The sequence below is a fragment of the Vigna umbellata genome, chromosome 11 (genome assembly GCF_029865625.1).
Source record: "Vigna umbellata cultivar VRB3 chromosome 11, Vumbellata_1.0, whole genome shotgun sequence".
NCBI classification, from domain to species: Eukaryota; Viridiplantae; Streptophyta; class Magnoliopsida; order Fabales; family Fabaceae; genus Vigna; species Vigna umbellata.
Window position 1 is genome coordinate 16723515 of NC_142175.1, and position 21773 is coordinate 16745287.

Consider the following 21773-nt stretch of genomic DNA (forward strand, 5'->3'; position numbering starts at 1 on the left):
AATTATCAAAAACGGGAAAATACCGGACAATTAAGCACAATTCCCCGATTAAATTCGGTACAATAAACTAAGTGAAGTGAATAAAATATTGACTCATCAAAATAGACCACACTTAGTCTTTTGCACTCCTGGGCAAAATCAAGACGCAGATCAAGGAATAGTTCAAAGGACTTTTAGGAAGGTGACACAGACTCAGCATACAGAAAACAAAGACTCAACAAGGACAGAAACAGAATTACACAGTCCTCAAGAAATCTGGACAGAGAAAAGAAGTAGACAATTCCAACACAGAATGAATCAGAGAAAGCAGATACTCATGAAATCATCCAAGCAATTCAAGACATGGCAAAATGATCAATCAGCTCAAGAGGTGAATCAAAAGCAACAGAACCTCACAGATGCACTATCACTGTATCTCTCAAGTGTATAAGGTAAAGAATTTCAACTCAATGCACTCAAGAAAGCAAACAACAACAGACTTGGCAAACCTCTAATATCAACACTCAAAACATATGCATGTTCAAATCAAAAGGTCTTTATGGATGAAATGGGGCCAAGGACAAGAGAGGATAATTATGGATGAGAAGCTACAAACCAAAAGAAATATAGGAGCAATGGGGAACAAGTGTAAACACAGTCAACTCACACCCAAAATCTCTAATTCAATCCTCTTCTTGACTCCATTATTCACAAAATATTTTTTTTTCTTTTTTTTTTTCATTTTTTTTTCTCTATATATTTTTTTTCATCCTATCTCTTTTCTTTTCTCTCTGTTTAGGACACAACTATAAGAGACAAGATACACCACATATTTACAAACATAAAACAAGAAGAGGAACCAACCAGCCAATTCATGAGAAACCCCAAGGAGATCACACTTGTTCCCAAAACACTTCCAAAGCTCCAAAATTCCCTAAGGTTAAGGTAATCATGGTTTTTCACTTAGGGCTAGTGTATGAGCTTCAAAACAAAGAAATGGGGGAAAGTATAGGCTCAAAAGGGGTTATCAAAGGATCAAAACAAGGTAAGCTTATTTGGCTAGAGAGGCTCAAGAACAAAACTGCCTTTATCACTTCCAAACATGCATATCAATCAAGAGTTATCAGCAAGAGTCAAGCCAAGGCATATGTGCAAGCAATCAAGAGACATATCACACACAAGAAAGAACATAAAGTGGCTCAAATCTCACACAGGATAATTGTCACAATCAATTCAACCTCTCAAACATCATAATCATCTTCCCAAGCAAAGAAAAGCAAGGGATTTCAAACCAATAAGTATCAATAAAGTGAAGTGAAAGATGAGTCTACAACTTTAACGCAGTCCAGAAATGAAGAGAATCATGCAAAATTGTATACAAGATAAAACAAAACTACCTAGAAAAGAAAAAAAATTTAACACGAAAAACAAAAACTAACAAAGAAAAATAAAAATCTCCCCCAATAAATAGACCACACTTAAACTACACAGTGTCCTCAATGTGTCATAAGCATAAGATCGGAAATCAAAACAGTCAACAGATCATGGACAAGTGCAATAAAAGTAAGGAAAGGGGGAGAAGAGAAAAGGAAAACTCCCCTGATCATGGTGGCAGTTGCCAATTTTGGACTTTCAGGGAGATGTTTTCCGCCATAGAATCCAGCAAGGAGGTTTTGAGGACGAACTGTTTCATCCTCCAAATCTGATCTAGCAGTGAAATGTTTTCCACAGCTGGATCTATGCACTGATTGTTGATGAGCAGGTTCAGCTGGTGCCTATTGATCTTGAAGCTTTTGTCAGTGTTAGCACCTTTATTTTCCACTGTGGGTGTTTGTCTATCAAATTCATGTGTACCTCCTGCAACATGGTTAGTGCGATGTGTCTCCACAGAAATTTCATGCAGGGGTATAACACCCAATCCCAGTGTAACAGGCTGAACCTCAGATACATCCTCAAAACATGAATCAATCTCAAAATCACAAGCAATATCAACTACAGACTCAGATTCATGTTCAATGCATGGAGAATAAACATTCGGATGCGATAACAAAAATTGGTTCTCATCATGCATAGAGGGAAAATCAAAATCAGACTCAACAACAATACAATCATCAACATACCCCTCAACAACATAATTATCAACAAAATCACATTGAGGTATGTTTACTTCCACTTCCCTAAAGATTGGTAAAGTGATGGAATATGAAAGTTGTATACCTGATTCAAAATTACTACTTATACCTGCCTGCTCCTCAAAATAATCATCAATCTCCTCAAGTGCAAGAGTAGAGACATCTGAAGGTGGGAAAGTATGTGGCGCAGTAGTAAGCTCATAACTCTGCTCCCCATCTTCTATGTGGATGACACTAACATCATCAGGAATTAGCACAGTCTGAAATGGTAACTCTGAATCTTGAGACTGTTCCTGATTTAATTGAGTAGCCATCTGCCCTATCTGGTCATTCAAGCTCTGAATGGACGCTCTGGTCTCTTGCTGAAACTGCAGGTTCTGCATGGTCAACTGCTCCAACAACTCCTGCAATGTAGGCTCAGTAGTAGAAGGTTGAGGAGTTATTTGGGCAGGAGCATCATATTGCTGACTTTGGTATTGCTGGACTGGCGGAGGCATGAAGGTACTCTGGAATGGTGGTTCTTGATATTGATGTTGTGGAGCATTGTACCATCCCAAGGTAGGGTCATTCCACCCAAGACCGTTGTCGTATCCATCTTGCACATGGGAGAATTTACTCAGAAATTTATGCTCAAGATCTTCCCATCTGGTAATGGATCCTGGAGGAAGAGAGTCTTTCCAATCTTTTGGTGCTCTTTCTAATGAGTGCGGGAATGCTCTTAAGAAAACTAGATCGTCCGGGACATTTGGAAGTTTCATTAAAGAGCAAATTCGATAAAACCTATCCAAATGTTCATGTGGGCATTCACCTGCAAGACCATAAAACTTGGGCAACAAATTCCTGATGAGAGGGTCGCACCTCCCAACAAAACATCACATCACATCACATCACATCACAACACAAGACAAAACACAACACACACAAACACAACAAAAAGACCTAAGACCGAACCGTTGGTCCCCGGCAGCGGCGCCATTTTGATGAGAGGGTCGCACCTCCCAACAAAATTTGTGCATAAAAGAATGCAGTATAGTACTAGGAAGTGACTCCTAGGTCGTCTCTCAAGGACCAAATGTGGTTCGAGTCTTAGGTCAAACACGTAGTGGGGGGGTTTGTGATTTTTTTTTTTTGGTTGCGGTAAAATTAAATTAAACTTGAATTTAAATAAAACACGACCGAATATAATTGAAAGCATTAAAGTGCATGAAAACTATTTAAAGAAAACAATACAATAGATAAATATTCAAACACAATTCACCACCAAAAAAAAAAGAAAATCATTTCAACATATAATATAAAATATTTTAAGGCAAAAGAAATAAAAGGAAATCAAAATTCTCTACTGTGACCTATTCATCTACCAAAAGAAATTAAAATTATAAGTGCTCTTTCTTCCATCACGGTGCATTTCCAACGTCTATCATATTTTAATCTATATGCTCCACCCATTTCCCAAAAGCAATTTAAAGCAATTTAGTTGATACCTATCACCGTACTACTCTTCATTCTAGCAAAATATTGAGTTATTCCTCCCTAAAAGCAATTAAAGAAAATTCAGTGTGTTACTCTCCATGTTGTGTGGCTGCACCAGCTTCAACGTCCGTGCTCTCACCGGGTTCCACTTCTCCCAGTAAAACTTCACACGTCCCATCACTCAATCACCGTGCACACCACCAACTCCTTTCAAATCAGCTTTCTTACTTCCCTTCTCCACGTTTCAGCACACCATTTCTTCATCCTGCTACATTCAAAAGCCAACACCTTGCTTCACTTCTTCATATTCTCTGAATAGAAATAAAAACACCACCCACCTACTACTTCAATCCACGTTCCAGCAGCCGTGCATACCACTCTCTCCCTTTTTCTTTCTTTAAAAGCAAGCCAAAAGATAAAACTAAATCTCCTCCGCAGGACGTGTTAGCGTGCACCGCTTCTCCAGCAAAGAAAACGAACGAGCTTGGATGATTAAAAACAAAATGAAATCACCACTGGAATCAATTTAAATGCGTGACCGTGAGCTGTTTGGTTCCAAAGAAAAGAAAACTGTGTTCCGGAATAAAATAAATCTGCAGTGCAAAGTGTAAAGCCATTTCTCATTCCATAAGAAATTAAAAAACATTAGCAATGAGAAGGTTTTTCTCTCATTCCATCCTCTGCCTCCCAGAACTCAAAACCGAGAGCCCCCCAAAACCAAGGAGTAACCCGTGCCCAAAAGCTGAAATCCGAGAGAGTGTGGGAGCGTTTTCATTTCAGCAGTGCTTCCAATCAAAATGTTTGAACCAAAGAAAATAATGTGCAATAAGCAAAGTAGAAAAGTGAAACTTTTTCTTCATTCATCATCCGAATCCAAAACAAACGAACGTAGGCATCATTTTTCTCCCCCAACAAAATGAAACATTCGAGCCAAAAAAAAAGGGGTGCGTGAGGGTGGCGGCTAGCCTCCTTTTTTAAGGGTCGTGTGTCCCTTTTTAGGGTAGGGTCCACACATACAAAAACCCTAGGTCCAAGTCACTAACTTCTAATTTTTGGGTCTACTCTAATTTACCAAAAATTGACCCAAAATATAAGAGTTGATACAGAAATTCTAAACTACTGAATTACAATTTAATTAATTCTAAAAATGTCTGTCTGGAGAGTCTTGAATTTATTTGGCACTCTTCCTGATGTCCCAAAATGTATTTCCGAAATTTTCCTGCACTTCAAAAATGCACTTAATCAGCTCAGAAAATCCAAATTAGCACAATTACAAATTTCCGACCAAATTAAGCAGAATTCGGAAAAACGGGGAAATAACAAGCAATTAAACACAATTCCCTGGTTTATTTAAGTGCAATAAACTAAATATAATTCAAGAAATAATGACTCATCAAAATAGACCACACTTAGTCTTTTGCACTCCTGGGCAAAACCAAGACGAAAACCAGGGAACTACTCAAACATCAGGGAGGTGACACAGACTCGACAGACAAACCACAAAGACTCCAAAACAGGAACAGAAACAGAATTACACAGTTCTCCAGGAATCTGGACCAAGAAAGGAAGTAGACAATATCCAACACAGAATCAATCAAAGAAAGCAGATACTCATGAAACTATCCAAGCACTTCCAAGCATGACAAAATAATCAATCAGTTCAAGAGGTGAATCAAAAGCAACAGAGCCTCACAGATGCACACAATCAGTGTTTCTCTCAAGTGTTTAAGGTAAATCAATGTCACTCAATGCACTCAAGAAAGCAATCACAAACAGACTTGGCAAGCCTCTAATATCAACACTTAAGCACATACGCATGTTCAAATCAAAAGGTCTTTTCATGGTTGTAATGGGGCCAAGGACAAGGGAGGATATATCTCGATAAGAAGCTACAAACCATAAGGAACAGAGGAGCAATGGGGAACAAGTGTAAACACATTCAAACACACCCACAACCTCTAATTCCATCCTCTTCTTGACTCCATTATTCACATTTTTTTTTTCACTATTTTTCTGCTCTTCTTTTTTTTTTCATCTTGTCTCTTTTCTTTTCTCTCTTTTCAAAACAAAACTGTAAAAGACAAGATACACATATATTTACCAAAACAAAACAAGAAGAGGAACCAACTAGCCAACTCATCAGAATCCCCAAGGAGACCACACTTGTTCCCAAAACACTTCCAAAGCTCCAAAATTCCCTAAGGTTAAGGTTATCATGGTTTTTCACTTAAGGGTGATTAATGAGCTTGAAAACAAAGAACAGGGGAAAAGTATAGGCTCAAGGGGGTTATCAAAAGATTAGAACAAGGTAAGCTTATTTGGCTAGAGAGGCTCAAGAACAAAACTGCCTTTATCACTTCCAAACATGCATATCAATCAAGAATTATCAACAAGAGTCAAGCCAAGGCATATGTGCAAGCAGTCAAGAGACATATCACACACAAGAAAGAACATAAAGTGGCTCAAATCTCACACAGGGTAATTTATGTCACAATCAAATCAACCTCTCAAACATCATAATCATCTTCCCAAGCAGAGAAAAGCAAGGATTTCAAACAAATCAGAGTATCAATGAAGTGAAAGACACATCTACAACCTAATCAAAGTCCAGAAATCAAGAGAAACATGTAAAACTGTACACAAGAAACGACAAAAATAACCTAGCAAAGAAAAAATTTAACCAAGAAAACAAAAACTAACAAAGGAAAATAAAAATCTCCCCCAATAGACCACACTTAAACCACACAGTGTCCTCAATGTGTCATAAGCATAAGATCAGAAATCAAAACAGTCAACAGATCATGGACAAGTGCAATAAAAGTAGGGAAAAGGGGAGAAGAGAGAAAGAAAACTCCCCTGCTCATGGTGGCAGTTGCCAATTTTGGACTTTCAGGGAGATGTCTTCCACCATTGGATCCAGCCAGGAAGTTTTGAGGAAGAATTGCTTCATCCTCCAGATTTGATCAAGCAGGGAAATATCATCCACAGCTGGATCTAAGAAGAAAGGATTGTTGATGAGCAGGTTCAGCTGGTGCCTATTGATCTTGAAGCTTTTGTCAGTGTTAGCACCTTTATTTTCCACTGTGGGTGCATGTTGGTCAAATTCATGTGTACCTCCTGCAACATGGTTAGTGCAATGTGGCTCCAAAGAAATGACATGCAGAGGTATAACACCCAATCCTAGTGTAACAGGCTGAACCTCAGATACATCCTCAGAACATGAATCAATTTCAAAATCACAAGCAATATCAACTACAGACTCAGATTCATGTTCAATGCATGGAGAATAAACATTCGGATGCGACAGCAAAAATTGGTTCTCATCATGCATAGAGGGAAAATTAAAATCAGACTCAACAACAATACAATCATCAACATAATCCTCAACAACATAATCATCAACATAATCAAATTGAGGTATGTTTACCTCCTCTTCCTTGAAGATTGCTAAAGTGTGGGAAGATGAAGGTGGTCTACCTGGTTCAGGGTTACTGCTTATTTCTGCCTGCTCCTCAAAATACTCATCACTCTCCTCAGGTGCAAGAGTAGGGACATAGGATGATGGGAAAGTAGATGGCACAATAGTAAGTTCATGACTCTTCTCCCCATCTTCTATGTTGATGCCACTATCATCATCATCTGGAATCTGAACAGTCTGAAATGGTAACTCTGAATCTTGAGACTGTTCCTCAGTGAGTTGAGTGGCCATCTGCCCTATCTGATCAGTCATACTCTGAATGGCAGCTCCTATTTCTTGCTGGAACTGCATGTTCTCTTGCCTAAACTGAAAGTTCTGCATGGTCATCTGCTCCAACAACTCCTGCAATGTAGGCTCAGAAGTAGAAGGCTGAGGAGCTATTTCGGCAGGAGCACTATACTGCTGACTCTCGTATTGCTGGACTGGTGGAGGCATGAAAGTACTCTGGAATGGTGGTTCTTGATATTGATGCTGTGGAGCATCATACCATCCCAAGGTAGGGTCATTCCATCCAAGACCGTTGCTATAAGCATATTGCACAGGGGAAAATTTGCTCAGAAACTGGTGCTCAAGATATCCCCAATCGGTAACGGATCTCAGAGGAAGAGAGTCTTGCCAATCCTTAGCTGCTCCTTGTAATGAATGCGGAAATGCGCTCAAGAAAATGTAATCAAGAGGGACATCTGGAGGCTTCATTGAAGAGCACATGATGTGGAGCTCCTCCAAATGTCTGTGTGGGCATTCTCCTGCAAAACCATGAAACTTAGGCAGCAAATGTATCAGTCCAGGGGTGAGATCGCAATGAAGATCATCCTCCTTAAGTGAAACCGGCTCACCAAGAGCACTCTCAGGAATTAGAGGATGAGTCATATTGTTCTCAACATAGAAGTCAGCAGAATATGAATTACAATCAGAGTAACATGCAGAAGGAGAATCATAATCAGAGGCACTAGCAAAATAAGCAGTATTCACAAAATCAAAATAGGTAGACATGGAAAAAGAAAAATACTACAAATTACGAAACAAATAAAACACAACACATTTATACATGCAACACGCACACACAAAACAAAACATCACATCACATCACATCACATCACAACACAAGACAAAACACAACACACACAAACACAACAAAAAGACCTAAGACCGAACCGTTGGTCCCCGACAGCGGCGCCATTTTGATGAGAGGGTCGCACCTCCCAACAAAATTTGTGCATAAAAGAATGCAGTATAGTACTAGGAAGTGACTCCTAGGTCGTCTCTCAAGGACCAAATGTGGTTCGAGTCTTAGGTCAAACACGTAGTGGGGGGGTTTGTGATTTTTTTTTTTTGGTTGCGGTAAAATTAAATTAAACTTGAATTTAAATAAAACACGACCGAATATAATTGAAAGCATTAAAGTGCATGAAAACTTTTTAAAGAAAACAATACAATAGATAAATATTCAAACACAATTCACCACCAAAAAAAAAAGAAAATCATTTCAACATATAATATAAAATATTTTAAGGCAAAAGAAATAAAAGGAAATCAAAATTCTCTACTGTGACCTATTCATCTACCAAAAGAAATTAAAATTATAAGTGCTCTTTCTTCCATCACGGTGCATTTCCAACGTCTATCATATTTTAATCTATATGCTCCACCCATTTCCCAAAAGCAATTTAAAGCAATTTAGTTGATACCTATCACCGTACTACTCTTCATTCTAGCAAAATATTGAGTTATTCCTCCCTAAAAGCAATTAAAGAAAATTCAGTGTGTTACTCTCCATGTTGTGTGGCTGCACCAGCTTCAACGTCCGTGCTCTCACCGGGTTCCACTTCTCCCAGTAAAACTTCACACGTCCCATCACTCAATCACCGTGCACACCACCAACTCCTTTCAAATCAGCTTTCTTACTTCCCTTCTCCACGTTTCAGCACACCATTTCTTCATCCTGCTACATTCAAAAGCCAACACCTTGCTTCACTTCTTCATATTCTCTGAATAGAAATAAAAACACCACCCACCTACTACTTCAATCCACGTTCCAGCAGCCGTGCATACCACTCTCTCCCTTTTTCTTTCTTTAAAAGCAAGCCAAAAGATAAAACTAAATCTCCTCCGCAGGACGTGTTAGCGTGCACCGCTTCTCCAGCAAAGAAAACAAACGAGCTTGGATGATTAAAAACAAAATGAAATCACCACTGGAATCAATTTAAATGCGTGACCGTGAGCTGTTTGGTTCCAAAGAAAAGAAAACTGTGTTCCGGAATAAAATAAATCTGCAGTGCAAAGTGTAAAGCCATTTCTCATTCCATAAGAAATTAAAAAACATTAGCAATGAGAAGGTTTTTCTCTCATTCCATCCTCTGCCTCCCAGAACTCAAAACCGAGAGCCCCCCAAAACCAAGGAGTAACCCGTGCCCAAAAGCTGAAATCCGAGAGAGTGTGGGAGCGTTTTCATTTCAGCAGTGCTTCCAATCAAAATGTTTGAACCAAAGAAAATAATGTGCAATAAGCAAAGTAGAAAAGTGAAACTTTTTCTTCATTCATCATCCGAATCCAAAACAAACGAACGTAGGCATCATTTTTCTCCCCCAACAAAATGAAACATTCGAGCCAAAAAAAAAGGGGTGCGTGAGGGTGGCGGCTAGCCTCCTTTTTTAAGGGTCGTGTGTCCCTTTTTAGGGTAGGGTCCACACATACAAAAACCCTAGGTCCAAGTCACTAACTTCTAATTTTTGGGTCTACTCTAATTTACCAAAAATTGACCCAAAATATAAGAGTTGATACAGAAATTCTAAACTACTGAATTACAATTTAATTAATTCTAAAAATGTCTGTCTGGAGAGTCTTGAATTTATTTGGCACTCTTCCTGATGTCCCAAAATGTATTTCCGAAATTTTCCTGCACTTCAAAAATGCACTTAATCAGCTCAGAAAATCCAAATTAGCACAATTACAAATTTCCGACCAAATTAAGCAGAATTCGGAAAAACGGGGAAATAACAAGCAATTAAACACAATTCCCTGGTTTATTTAAGTGCAATAAACTAAATATAATTCAAGAAATAATGACTCATCAATGAGGATGTGATTTTTCATGTGATTTCTTCTTCTTTCCTCTCATCTTCTTTTTCTTCCTTTTTCTCTCCCTAAATTTTCTCTTTTTCTCTTCTTTTATTTTTTTCTTCCTTTCTCTTTTTCTCCTCAACTTCTTTATCTTCACACAAATTTTCTTTCTCTCTTTTCTCTCAACCAATTCTTTTTCTTTTTCTTCATCTTTATCTTTCTCACTCAACTCTTCTTTCTCTTTTCTCTCTACCCTTTCCTCATCTCCCTCTAATTTTTCCTCATCAAGAATCTTGTCACTTTCAGTGATAATGACTTGCCCTTCCTCCTTAAGGTTAACATCAGTATTAACATCATCATTTAATATCTGACTAATGTGACGAAGTTGCATCTCCATTCTTTTACATGATTCTTCAATGCTTTTCTGAGTAGAGTCGGAATTTTTCAAAAATCGTTGAAGGGTGTCCTCCAACCTATCCAAACTTCCTGATAGAAAGGGTTGTTGCTGCCATTGTTGTTGTGGTTGGTTCTCAAATTGTCCAGCAGCTTGCCAAAATTGGCTTTGATCAATGCTTGAGTGAGGTTCCCACCATTGGTTGAGATTACTTTGGTAGAATTGAGTGCCCCTATAATTAAACTCTTGACCAAATTGCATTCTGCAGACATTAGGCACAAAACCCTAAAAACAATTGTTAGCACAAAAAGATAGAGAAAAGAAAATAAAGATTGAAAAGATATAAGAAGATAAGAGATTTAGAAGATAGAATCAAATAAAATAAAATAAAACCTAATCTAAAAAATAAAATCTAATCTAAAAGATAAAATAAAATAAAATCTAACCTAACCTAAAAGATAGAATAAGAATAAAATAAAATCTAACCTAAAAAGATAAAAAAAATAAAATCTAATAAAATAAAATAAAATCTAACCTAAAAAGATAAAAAAATAAAATCTAATAAAATAAAATAAAATCTAATCTAAAAAGATAAAATAAAATCAAATAAAAACCGAAAAATAAAAAACAGAAAACAGAAAAACAGAAAACAGAAAAATAAAATAAAAATTCGAAAATAAAATAAAATCTAATCTAAAAAGATAAAAATAAAATCTAACCTAAAAGATAAAAATCAAATCTAAAAAGATAAAAAAATAAAAACAGAAAAAATAAAAACAGAAATTCAAAATTAAAGTCAAAGGTAATCAATAATCACACAAATTAACCAGTTAAACCATGAATCCCCGGCAACGGCGCCAAAAACTTGATGGACAAATTTGTAAGCACCAAAATATGATGTCACAAACTTGTTTCACAATCGGCAAGTATGACTGAATCGTTCAAGTAATAAAACTTGGTAAGACCAAGTATCGTTCTTCCCAAAGGACTCACGGCCTAGTTTAGTTATGTGGTTTCTTGATTAACTAAGACTTACAAACGAAATATTTGAGTTTAAAATGCAAGACAGAAAATAAACATGTATGCATGAATTTTGATCAATGGCAAAGACAAAAGATAAACACTTTCAATGGAATATATGAATGAATATGTTGTTGGGGGTCAATTTCATCTCATCCACTCTCATATATTTTAGGAATTCAACATTCAAATCATCATTGTTAATGCCACTCTCTAATGTACCATTATAGATGGCTTCTCCCTAATCAAATAGTTCATACAATTCCTAGCATTCCTAATGATTAGTTCATGAGTGCAGGAGCTTAAAGGCAACCAATAGAATATTGTCAGTATAATATTGGGAGAAATTCCCCGGATCTAGACTTCCCCGTACGTGTCCGTATCGACAAAACCAATAATCATGCATTAGAATGAGTTAAACAATGCAAGCATTGAGCAAAGAGGAAAAACCCTAACTAATGATGAAAGAAATCATATGTCTTAATTCAAAGATGTACTCAACAGATTCCATATATGAGAGCTTCAAGAGATTACATTGATTCCCCAACAAACATACAAGGTTTAGTTCACCATATTCATGGTGAACCTAGATGAATAACAATGAAAGTATGAAAGAATAAACCCAATAAAGTGGAAGAGGTAGCCTGAGCATCCAAGATCCTCCTTCAAAGGGGTGAAAGAGAGAGTGTTTGCCTCGTTTCTGCCAAAGATCCCTAACTAAAGGACGTGCAAGCCCTTATATACTAATCTAGAGTTACAAAAGATTACAAAAGCCCAAGCCCAAAAAGTGCCGCTCAGCGCCATTTACCGCTCAGCGGTGGTTACGCGTCTTCTTTCTTCCCCTCAGCGGCCATTTGCCCCTCAGCGGTTCCAACGCCACCTCTTGAGTGCCGCTCAGCGGTAGTTTGCCGCTGAGCGGTGCCTTCGACTTCTCTTTTTGCACTCTTTCTTGTCTTTTCTAATGTCCTCTCTCTCATTCTTCACTTCTTTCACCAAATTCACCTCAAAACCTGCACAAAAACACTCAAATCAAGCATAAACCTGTCCAGCTCTCTTATTTCTGAAAATATAAACAAAATGCATGATTTCAAGCTAGTTTCTAAGTCTAAAGGTTGCTTTTAGTATCACTTTTAAGCATGAAAATAACAGTTTTTCAACTGTTATCAGTCCCTAATCTAGACCATAAGGTCCGCCAAAAGTGACTAAGAAATTTTGTATCTCTATCCGAAACTATTACCTTAGGTAACCCATGAAGTTTAACCACATCTCTAAAGAATAACTTTGCAATGCTGCTTGCATCATCTACTTTGTGGCAAGGTATAAAATGAGCCATTTTGCTAAATCTATCTACCACCACAAAGATAGAATCAAAACCCCTAGAAGTTTTGGGAAGACCTAACACAAAATCCATACTTATCTCTTCCCAAGGGGTGGAAGCAACATTCAAAGGAGTATACAATCCATGAGGCATTGATTTAGATTTAGCTTCTAAACAAGTTATACACTTAAAGCAATGCCTTTGAACATCCCTTCTCATGTGAGGCCAAAAGAATTTTTCTTTCAACATGCCAAGGGTCTTTTCTACCCCAAAATGTCCCATTAATCCTCCCTCATGTGTCTCTTTAACAAGGAGTTTTCTATGTGAACCTTGAGGAATGCAAATTTTTCCTTCTTTAAAAAGATACCCCTCTTTTACATAGAATCCTCCTTGAGGTTTATTGAGACATTCCTCATAGATATGAGCAAAATCAAGATCTTGTGAATATAATTCAAGAATGTTATTAAATCCAAGAATTTGAGCTCCCAATGTGGCTAATAGATTAATTTTTCTTGACAAAGCATCAGCCACCACATTGGATTTTCCATTCTTGTATTTAATAACATAAGTGAATTGTTCAATGAATTCCAACCACTTAGCATGCCTCTTTTGTAACTTGTGTTGACTCTTCAAATACTTAAGTGATTCATGATCACTATGAATGATAAACTCCTTGGCAACAAGATAATGTTCCCAAGTTTGAAGAGCCCTCACAAGTGCATAGAGTTCTTTGTCATAGGTGGGGTAATTACAAGAGGCACCATGAAGTTTTTCACTAAAGTATGCAATTGGGTGTCCTTCTTGTAATAATACTGCACCTATGCCAAATCCTGAAGCATCACATTCTAGCTCAAAAGTTTTGGAAAAATTTGGCAAAGCTAGAATGGGTGCTTGTGTAAGCTTCTCTTTGAGTAGCTCAAAAGCTTTTTGTTGTTTATCCCCCCAATGGAATGTAACATCTTTTTTCACCAACTCATTGAGGGGTGAAGCAAGACTAGAGAAGTTAGGAACAAATCTTCTGTAAAAGCTTGCCAACCCATGGAAGCTCCTTACTTCTCCTACATTCTTTGGAGGAGGCCAATCTTGGATGGCCTTTATTTTTTCTGGGTCCACATGAACCCCATTTTTGGTGACCACAAAGCCAAGAAATATGACACTATCAACACAAAAGGTACACTTGTCAAAGTTTGCAAACAATTTGTGTGTTCTAAGAATTGTTAAAACAATTCTCAAATGATTTTCATGAGTTTGCAAATTTTGACTATATACCAAGATGTCATCAAAGTAGACAACTACAAACTTCCCAATGCAATCCCTAAGGACATGATTCATAAGTCTCATGAATGTGCTTGGAGCATTTGTAAGACCAAAAGGCATAACTAGCCATTCATATAATCCAAACTTGGTCTTAAAGGCAGTTTTCCATTCATCACCTTCTTTAATTCTTATTTGGTGATAGCCACTTTTTAAATCTACCTTTGAAAATATTTGTGCTCCATGCAATTCATCCAACATATCATCAAGCCTAGGAATGGGATGTCTATACTTGATTGTGATGTTGTTGATAGCTCTACAATCACAACACATGCGCCACTTCCCATCTTTTTTTGGTACAAGTAACACTGGTACAGCACAGGGACTTAGACTCTTTTGAACTAAGCCTTTATCTAGCAACTCTTGAACTTGTGTCTCAATCTCCTTAGTTTCTTGGGGGTTTTTCCTATAGGCTGGCCTATTAGGAAGAATTGCCCCTGGAATGAAATCAATTTGATGTTCAATTCCTCTTATGGGTGGGAGCCCTTTTGGAATTTCTTGTGGAAATAGATCATCAAATTCTTTCAAAATTTTTTGAATGGATGGAGAAGGAGTTGAAGTCTTTGAATTACTAGATGTGCATGTAAGTGTCCCTTGACAAAGAAGAAGATATGAAGGTTGCTCAACTTGAAGTGTATTGATTAAAGTCTTTTTGTTTAAAAGGACTTCATGTTGAGTGGCCTTAGGTGGCACACTTGTTGCTATACCTTCCTTTCTTTTTGACTTTTTCTTTTGATCATGTTCTTGCTTTCTTAAGGACTTCATTTGTGCTTGATCCTTAGCCACTTGGGTAGGAGTCAAAGGATGAAGCACAAACTTCTTGTCCTTTTGATGGATAGTGATGGTATTGGTTAGACCATGATGGATAGATTGATGATCAAATTGCCATGGTCTCCCCAATAACACATGACATGCTTCCATGGGAACTATATCACATAAAACTTCATCTTTGAAGTTCCCAATGGAAAATGCCAACTTCACTTGATTCTTGACTATTATATCCCCATCTTCATTTAGCCAATGAAGTTTATAAGGTTTTGGATGCGGTATAATATCAAGCTTCAACTTCTCAACCAACCTTGTGCTACAACAATTGCAACAAGATCCACTATCAACAATGAGAGAACAATGATTTTCTTGAATTTTACATCTTGTGTGAAAGATGTTCTCTCTTTGTGATATGTGTTCAAGACTTGGTTGGTTGCTAAGTATCCTTCTCACCATGAGAAGTTGCCCATCATCAGCATATATTTCCTCTTCCCTCTCTTCTTCCTCACTATCACTTGTACTAGTTGGGGTGTCACTTTCACTACTATAAATGTCCTTGCCTTTCAAAATAATGTTTCTTTTTGTAGGATATTGAGTAGCTACATGACCCCTTCCTAGACATTTGAAGCATTTGATTTCACTTGTTCTGGTGTGTGAGGGTGTTTCTTTCTTGGGTCTCTCTTCTATTTTGGCTAGAGGTTTAAATGGCTCTTTTTCTTTAAAAATTTTCTTTTCAAAAGTAGGTTGAACTTGAATTCTTTTAGAAGAAGATTTTCTCAAGTTTTGTTGTTCTACCTTTATACACATTTGAACAAGATCATTCAAATCTCTATAAGGTAGAAGTTCAACCCTATCTCTTATGTCAAAATTGAGCCCACTTAAAAATCTAGCTAAAGTAGTTTCTGGACCTTCTACTATGCCTGCCCTCATCATATACAACTCCATCTTTTGTCTATATTCCTCAACTGTCATAGACCTTTGTTGTAACCTTTGGAGTTTATCCATGAGTTCTCTATTGTAGTAGGAGGGAATGTGTCTCCTCCTAAGGGCAGACTTGAGATCATTCCAATAGTGGATAGGAGGAGCTTGATGTCTAAGCCTCTCTTGGACCAAGGCAGTCCACCAATACATTGCATACCCTTGAAAGCTTAGGGTAGCTAGAGAGACCTTCCTCTCTTCACTCACTTGGTGGCATTCAAATAATTGTTCCACCTTCATCTCCCAATCAAGATAAGCCTCTACATTGTCCTTCCCATGGAAGTGAGGCAACACCACATTGACTTCTTTAGGGGGTGGGGGTGCATGAGAATTTCTCCTATGCCTTCTAGAAGTAGAAGGCTGATGAGGGTAATAATCACCCAGACTCATAGACATCCCTCCCTCTTGAGAGTTTTCACTCTGACTTCCCCTAGACTTATTTTTCCTTATCATTCTCAACTCATCTTGAATAACAGCATTTTGAAGCTCTCTATTGGCTTTCTCTTCATTCATTTCTCTTCTTATTTCCTTGAATTCATTAACTAAAAGTTTGAAGAGAAAAATGTTCTTTTTCACTATCACTAATCCTAGGAGAATGCCTTCTAGACATTATGATGGACTTAAATGTTATTCTTGAAGTAAAGACTAAAGATTTTCACTTGAAAGCAATATTCCAGGTAAGGGAGGTGATTCACTAGGAATGCTTACGTACCAAGCCTTATCCTTGCCAAATATGCTTCTAGTTACTTACTAGAGTCCTTAGATCAAAATCACTCTTAAATCCACTTAAGTCTTAAAGACAACAAAGAAAACCCAAAGCAAAGAAAAGAACACAACCTAACTCTAACTTCGGACCCCTAAGAGAGCTTCCTATTCGCACAAGATATATACTATCTATGCGAGAATTGGAAAAGCAATTAAAGTGAGGTCTCCTAGGTGAGGCTTAGACTTTGGATCTAAGACACACTCACCGACTACTCAATTTTTGGTTGTGAGACTTGTTTTGAGTCTAGTTACAAATGAGGGAAGAGCACTTGTGAACTCTAGCACCTCACTTGCTTGGATTTAGAACTTACAACCAAAGAAAACCAATGGAAATTACAAAGAAATTTGGTAAATTGGAAAGGAAAAGTTAGAATAGGCTAAGGAAAACAATGTGTGCAGCTTTGGTTGCTCTCAAAGAACTTGAATCTACTGGATTCCAAACAATTCTCTCAGCTGCAAAGTGCTTGATGAGAGGGTCGCACCTCCCAACAAAAGTTGTGCATAAAAGAATGCAGTATAGACTAGGAAGTGACTCCTAGGTCGTCTCTCAAGGACCAATTTGGGTTCAGTCTCGGATCAAACACATAGTGGGGGGATTTTGAAAGTGTTTTTGTGATTCGAAAATGATGTAAATTAAGACTGGAAATTAGATACAACCAAACATAATTGAAAACAGTGAAATGAATTAACAAAGTGTGAATACCGAACGGTTTCTAAAATAAGTGAGGAGATTGGAAATGCAATAAGATAAATAAACTGAACAGAACAGACAACATGATAACAGTAAATTAAACATTCCTAAAGCTAAAGCTAATTTAAATGCATTAGAGAGACAAGAAAACGGAATCCAAAACTATTAAAATGCAATGATGAGCTAAAAAAAAATTAAATGCAAAGTGGAATAAAGCTTGAAATTTCACGGTGGTTGGAAATGAAAAATCATAACTTAGCTAACAAAACTTGAAATGCACGTTGCAGCAGTTTTGAATGAATATCATCACAATAAAGCAATATTCTAATATATATAATATGAAAACCCAAAACCCCTTGAAGCTCTCCTATCTCTGGACATTGCAGCCATGTGGATTCCCATTAAATCACCAAAATCAATCCCGTCTCCTCCTTGGGCTTCTTCCAGCCGTGCCTTTCTCTTTTTCCGTGATCAACTTTCTACAAGCAAAATGAATGTTGTGTGCATCTCATACATCCACGTAGCATCTGCTCCTCATCTATCTAAAGTGAATGAACGGCTACATTCTCCACGCAAAAATCAAAGCTTCTCCGTGATGGAACAATGTTTTCTTGAATGAAAACTCCAATAAAAGAAATGCTAAAACCAAAAGAAATGAAAAGGGCCATGTATAATCAATAACACAAAATCAAAATAGATGCCTTTCATTCAATCGTAATAGCGTTTTCAAAATAAGAAATGGAGAAGTAAAAAAATGTGCTTTCATTTTCTCATCCCCTGTGACGGCGTAAACTTTTCCATCACAAGCCTTGAAGCTCTCAAAGCTACAACTTTTTCTCCAATATCCCTCATGTTCAAAAACCGAGAGAGAAAAGAAAGAGCCCTCCAAGTGGCGGCTGGACGTCTCTCATTCCCTACCCTACACTACCTTTTTTTTTCCTTTTGCTGGACCCCGCTTGTGTGATATGTTGTGCTTCTTTTCTCCAGCTGCTGGGCCAATTGCCTTTCGCGTGTGAGGTGCTCACCAAAATGAATTGCAGGAGCTGCTGGATTGGACGTGTGCTTACTTCTTTTGCCACCTAAGAAAGCTGCCCATCACACCCTTGCTTGCTGGATGCCACCTCCTAAGTGTGGGCCGTGTGCTTCAATTCCCGTGGAGACCTTGTTGAAGCTGCTGGTGCAGGCCGTGACACTCCTAATCTCCGTGTGCACCTCCCTCCAAAGCCAAGCACCACGTATTCAAAGCATGCTGGACCTGCTTGCTTTTGACACCCCTTCACGTGTGGCTCTCCTTGCTGGACGTGCTTCCGGATGCTACTTCCTGGACCAACTTTCATGTGTGCTTCTAAGTGTCGCTGGATGCACCCCTTGACCGTGAAGAATGAGCGTGGATGTGTGCCCTTTTTCCAATAATAAAGCACCCCTTTCAAAGATTAAAATGACCATAATGTCCTAGACACTTCTTTAATGGAGAGCTTAATTATGTGGCAGCCCTCCAAAAAGTAAATCCACACCTCTCACTTTTTAGTTCTCTAAATGTCCCAAATTGTATTTCCAAAATTTTCCCTACAATTAATAATGCAAATAATTAGCTCAAATCATTCAAATTAATTAAAATAAGAATTTCTGATCAAATTAAGCACAATTAGGAAAAATGGGAAAATACCAGACATTTAAGCACAATTCCCCAATTAATTCTAGTACAATAAACTAAGTGAAGTGAATAAAATATTGACTCATCAAAATAGACCACACTTAGTCTTTTGCACTCCTGGGCAAAATCAAGACACAGATCAGGGAATAGTTCAAAGGACATTCAGGGTATGACACAAACTTAGCACACAGAAAACAAAGACTCGCAAGGAAACAAACAGAATTTACACAATCCTCAAGAAATCTGGACAGAGAAAAGAAGTAGACTATTCCAACATAGAATGAATCAAAGAAAGCATATACTCATGAAATCATCCAAGCAATTCAAGACATGGCAAAATGATTAATCAGCTCAAGAGGTGAATTAAAAACAACAGAACCTCACAGATGCACTATCAGTGTTTCTCTCAAGTGTCTACGGTAAGCAATTTCAACTCAATGCACTCAAGAAAGCAAACAACAACAAACTTGGCAAGCCTCTAATATCAACACTCAAAACATATGCATGTTCAAATCAAAAGGTCTTTTATGGATGTAATGGGGCCAAGGACATGGGAGGATAACATATGGATGAGACGCTACAAACCAAAAGAAATAGAGGAGCAATGGGGAACAAGTGTAAACACAGTCAAATCACACCCAAAACCTCTAATTCAATCCTCTTCTTGACTCCATTATTCGCACCCCCTTTTTTTTTTCATTCATTTTTTTCATTTTTTTTTCATCCTGTCTCTTTTCTTTTCTTTTCTCACTCTTTTCTTTTCTCTCTTTAGCACACAACTATAAGAGACAAGATATAAATCATAATTCTAAAAACAAAACAAGAAGAGGAACCAACTAGCCAATTTATCAGAATCCCCAGGGAGACCACACTTGTTCCCAAGACACTTCCAAAGCTCCAAAATTCCCTGAGGTTAAGGTAATCATAGTTTTTCACTTAGGGCTAGTGTATGAGCTGCAAAACAAAGAAATGGGGGAAAGTATAGGCTCAAAAAGGGTTTTCAAAGAATCAGAGCAAGGTAAGCTTATTTGGCTAGAGAGGGTCAAAAACAAAATTGCCTTTATCACTTCCAAACATGCATATTTCCAGCATTAATTTGATCTTACTCTTCAAGTATGCCTAGCATGTTGGTGTGATTTACTTCTTAGTTGTGTCAATTTGTTTGCTGCTGTCTTGTTCATTTTGTGCCACTGTTTTGCCTCCATTTTTCTTGCTGTTTTGTCTTCATAAAATCATTAGATTGCTGCCTCCTTATTGTGTGCCAAGTTTCTTGATTTTTAGGTTCCATTTCCCTCATTTGTCTTGAGTTTTCATTCATTTTTTTTTGGCTTCTACCATGGGTTGTCTTGATTTGGCTCCTTTGCATTGAGGGTGGATTGTACATCTTTCCATTTGCTTTAGACTTCAGTTGGTGCTCTCAAAGTGGACTTGTGAGACATTATACTATTTTTAAAAGAAGAGTGCTGACCTTGTTTTGTCTTGAGAGCCATTTTACCGTGAGTTTTGAGCCATTTTTCCTTGCATGCTTTGAGTGCAATCGTGAGTGTGCTGCTGTTTTGTGGCTGCTGTTTGGACCGTGTGTATCCACCATTTCTAACCAGTTTTGTGTGTTAGCTTTGTTGTTGTTTGCTTTGTTAACATGTCTGCAGGTTCAAGCCGTGTTTCCTCCAATGGAGCTAGTCATCACGAAAGTGCTTCTAGCAAATTTGATTTGATGAAGGCTTTTCAACAAATGCAACATCAACTTGACTCCATTAGTAAACGGTTGGACAAGGATGCGAAGAAAAAGGGGAGCAACCTCATGGTCATGATCATGGTTCCTACAAGAAGAATCAAGAAGCTAGAACCGTAAATGTAAACCTTCCCTCGCCAAAGAAGCATCAAGAAGATAAAGCTATGGACCATGGCCTTACACTACCAAAGTTGAACTTGCCTACTTTCAAAGGGGAAGCCGAGCCATCTATTTTTCTAGATTGGATAGTTAAAGTAGACCAAATTTTTGATTTATATAGTGTAAATGGACCTTTAGGTGTAAAGTTAGCTTGTTTAGCTTTAGAGGGATACGCCAAACAATGGCTAAATAGGAGATACTTAACCATGGCCTCACTCGCGAGTACATGGGAACATTGCAGGGACATTTTGTACCAACGTTTCGTACCTCCATACTACCATAGGGACCTCTTGATTAAGCTCCAATGGCTTACTCAAGGTAGACGAAGTGTGGAGGAGTATGCTCGCAAGCTCAAAGTGCTCCTATATCATACTAACACTAAAAAAAATGATCATGCAAAAATAGTTAGATTTATTAGTGGACTCAATAGAAACATCCAAGATGTTTTGAAACTCCACGATGATGAGACTTTAGATGAAGTGGTTCATAGGGCCATGAAAGTTGAGAAGAAACTCTTGCAAAAAGAGGCTTTTCAAACCAAAATTTCAAAAGATGTTTTCTACAAATCTTCATCTTCAAAGGATAAAGCCAAGAATGTTTCTAAGGAACCCACTAACAAATCTTGTCCTCATTCTTCTTTTAACCATTCTTCTTCTAACCATTCCTCCTGCCCATCTACATCTCCTTCTAGACCTAGCCATATTAAGTGTTTTAAATGTTTAGGGCATGGTCATATAGCATCATCTTGTCCTAATAAAAGTGTAGTGTGCATTAGGGAAGAAGAAGTTGTCATTAATGAGTCTACCATATTGAATAATTTTGTCAAATCAAATTGTTTCTCATGATTTATTGGAAATG

At 37.7% G+C, this 21773-nt stretch overlaps 1 pseudogene; it reads left to right on the top strand.

Moving 5' to 3' along the window:
- The first annotated feature begins 20663 nt into the window (after positions 1–20663).
- Positions 20664–21209, top strand: LOC148191047 (uncharacterized; annotated as a pseudogene).
- Positions 21210–21773: the final 564 nt, after the last annotated feature.